Raw genomic sequence first — 4,016 nt, forward strand, 5'->3', positions numbered from 1 at the left:
AATCAAGTCATCAATTTCAGTTGCTAGTAATGTCAGAGTTAAAGTAACTATGAATGGTATCTATTTTGAAAAGAAGGTTAGAGGGAAGCCGTCGTAAGATGTTCCTGGAAGCAAATATCACTCCTTATTCATATTGCCTAATGGGATCAACCAAGTGATAATCTGTTAATTTCCAAACACTAATCCTTAAAACAGTGGTTTTTCTATCTTGGCTGCCCACTAGAATCCCCTGGGAAGCCTTTAAGAATCCCAAAGCTCAATTAAGGCAGAATTTCTGGGTGTGGGACCCAGGCATCAATAGTTTTAAAACTCCCCAGGTGATTCCAATGCGCAGCCAAAGCTGAGGACGACAGCTCTCCAGCTTTTGGGAACAGTGACTCTCAGCTGGATACTGAAGTGTGAGAAGGTGTGTGGGAGTAACCTGGGGACTTTTTGGAACTATCCCTCACTCAGATTGTGGTAAGCCTCTCCCCTTTGAGGAGGACGTACCCACTGGGAGACAAGCACAGCAGGGAGGGGAAGGCTGTGTTTTTAATGGGATTGTTATATCTCTCTCAGATGTGTTAGAGCTATAAAAGAGTTGAGAACAACTGATCTGGAGTGTCACTGTCAAACAGAACTTTCTGTGATGAAGGAAATGTTCTATAATCTATGTTGTCCAATATAGTTGCCATCTCCCACATGTAAGAATTGAGCACTTAAAATGAGACTGAACCGATTTGGGAACTGACTTTTTTAAATTTTATGTTTATTGTAATTGATTTAAGTTGGACTAGACATAACCAAATGCACGTAGCAGCTAGTAAACTGCACAGCACAGATTAGAGCCTTACGCCGAAACGGTTGTCTTAACAACACCTAACAAGCCCACACATGCATGTCTGTTGCTTAAGAATATTGCATTTATGATCTGTCATTTTTCTATAGAAAATTCCATCTTTCAGTTAAGGTGTGTGGGCAAAGAGTTTGGATGGTTTGTCCTGTTAAATTCACTTCCTCATGTAAACCAGCAATTACTTCCTTGTGATATTCACACAATAGTGAGCTACCTGAAAGCTGTAGCTTTCAGGTCTGGGACCAGCTCTCTGGTCTAGGACCATGAACTCAAATATCTAAGGGAGGTAAGCAGGTAAAATAAATGAGAAGAGCTTGGTATTTGCATATTGCATACAGAGAAATAGTGTTCTTTTCACAAAGAAGTATGCTCTCTGCCGTTTTTCTGGAAATATGAGCCTCTCTGTTTTACTATTCTGTTCCCATCCCCTTTCCTAGCCTACTGTAGACTTAGCCCCTCATATACAGAACACAAAAGGAAAGAAAACTTCAAAGGTCAGGGACCCTGAAGTAGGAGTGGTTGGTAATGGCCACGTCAGAAACATACTAGCAGGACAGAATTTTAAGGCTGAAGGAGACCTTTGAGGTCAGCAAATCTAAGGGCCTTGGGAAAGGTCTATCTTTATCGTGCTATAGTGTTTTCCTCTCTAAAATGGGACTATTTATCTCTTTACCATACCCACCTGCAGTCATAGGACTAGTTAGTGCCAGATCCAAAGCTAGAACCTAAGTAGCTCTGCGAGCTTCCTTTCCATTAAACACTTAACCAAGCTTCTTGCAATAAACTGATGAAATCAGATCTGTGGAAGTGCTTTGCAAGTTGTAAATTTCTATACTCCTATCTATTGCTATTGTTACTACTTATCGAAACACACACAAAGCCATAGCATGTTCAATTTCAGGGTATTTCTCATTATAACTTAGTTCTTCCAAACTCTACCAGCTTGTAACTATCATGTAAGTTTCTCACATCTGTTAGGAATTGTTTTTAACTGCTAAGAACAGAAACTGGATATAAGTGTGGCTTTGGAGTGAGATTATTATTTGCTCACAAAAATGAAATCTATACTCTGGGACTGGTAGGGAAGCCACCATCATACTGTTAGTGCAGTCAACAACTGAGTAATCTCCAAGAGCAAATTTGGGTTTTCCAGTTTAAGGCAAAAAACAGTTTGGGATTTTTAGATGGCAATTTTTCTGATTTTGGAAAAAGTCCTATGATCCTGTCTCTGCCTACCATGGGAAGTTATGGGAATTTCTGCTTTCTGAACACATTTCCATAAAGTGATGATTTAGGGTAACCGAGAAAGATTATACCATGTCCCATGAACAATATAACCATAATCCAACCATTTATATACAATCCAATGTCACTGCCTATAAAACTTTTATAATATTTCTAGTTACCTGATGATAGGTTTCTGGAAGTAGAAATACAGGCTGTAGACATGTATCAGCAAAACGCCTTTAGAAAGTTTGGAACCACTTCTGGTATTACTAGTAGGGTATGAAAGTTTTCCTCACCATAAAATCACCAAGGTTGGGAATATTCTACCCTTTTTCCCTCAAAGATAGGGAGGGAAGGAAGGAGAGAGATGCAAAATTTGGCACTGACATGTTGTTTTATTTTTCACCCTTTGAAGCATGAGTGAGCAGCCATGAAATGTAGTTTGATGCATGTGATCACATTATAATGAAGGTTGCCATAAAATAACCCATAAAATGGCAGTGATTGATAAGACAAGAAAATCATTGAAATCAAGAATGTTCATCAAAAGACAATCTGGTATAAAGAGGGAGCGTCTTAAATTTGTGTGTTTTCCAAAATTTTGTCATCTTATTTTGATACTCTCATCTTTCTCTCTCACTCTCCACATACACATACACAATCTTTTAGGAATCATTGGATAAAATCTTAAGCTGTTCTTATCCAGATATTTCAAGTAGTTTCAGATTAACTAAAATAAAAATCAAGAAAGTACTAACCAAACCATTGCAAATCATTAGAATTTATCTGATTTTTGAGATCAAATTGGGAGATTAGTCGACTGTAGTTGATAAAACTGCTCCAAATCCCCAGTTGCTTTGGCACTTCTGGAATGAATATGCATGTCTAAAATGAATACAGCTATTTCCAACATGGAGGCTTTGAAAAAATATTTACATTTTATCATTATTACATGAATATATTCAAAAGAAGCACAGGATTGGTATAAAGGTTTGTGATTGGGTGAAGTTCTTTAAGCAAAACGTTTAGGAGAAATTGAACTTTAATCAGAATGTTTACAATGGAGAAATGAGATTTGGAAAATGTTGGGAAGGCATTAAAACATAAATGTGAAAGGCCCCTGGATGGCTCAGTCAGTTCAGCGTCCAACTTTAGCTCAGGTCATGATCTCATGGTTCATGGGTTTGAGCCCAACCTCAGGCTCTGTGGTGACAACTCGAAGCCTGGAGCCTGCTTCCGATTCTGTGTTTCCTCTCTCTGTCCCTTCCCCACTCATGCTCACTCTCTCTCTCTCTCTCTCACGCTCTCTCCCTTTCACAAAAATAAACATTAAAAAGTAAAATTAAATAAAACATAAATTTGACACTACTGGGGATGGAGAGAAGAGGATAAATATGTGAAAGAGGGCCAAATCTAGCAGAGGTAGGTGGTTGACAAGGAGGCAGAAATATGACAAACGATCACTTCAAACAGGCAAATCCAGTTCAAGTTGCTGGAGGCCTTCAATGGCAAGAGTGGAAGATTTATTTGAGTAGAGCCCTGAAGGACCAAGACAGGATTAAGTCATTGGGTATCATGATCCCAGTGCCAGTCATGAGAAATAATTTTGACAGCCATGTGCAGAATAATTTGGAGTGGACAGATACAGTGTGTCAGAGTCAAGAAAGAAGAATGTTCTGGTAATCCAAGAAGTAAACCAGAAACTGGATGCAGTAGAGACTTATGAAAGATTTGGAAGACTCCAGGTACAGCAGAAAAGGGCACAGGAAATATCACAGCAGCTCATAGAACAGGTCTGTTAGGAGCGGTGTTCTTTTTTAGCAATGGCACGAGCACCAACATGGCAGTCGTCTTCTTTGAGCATGGATATTGCTTCCTTTACACCCAGAAAACTTTAGCAATTTGCCTCCTACTTCCTCTCATGAGTTCATTAGAGCTCTCTCATGTCTGAATG

The sequence above is a fragment of the Hyaena hyaena genome, unplaced genomic scaffold (assembly GCF_003009895.1).
Source record: "Hyaena hyaena isolate Hyena2069 unplaced genomic scaffold, ASM300989v1 scaffold_762, whole genome shotgun sequence".
NCBI classification, from domain to species: Eukaryota; Metazoa; Chordata; class Mammalia; order Carnivora; family Hyaenidae; genus Hyaena; species Hyaena hyaena.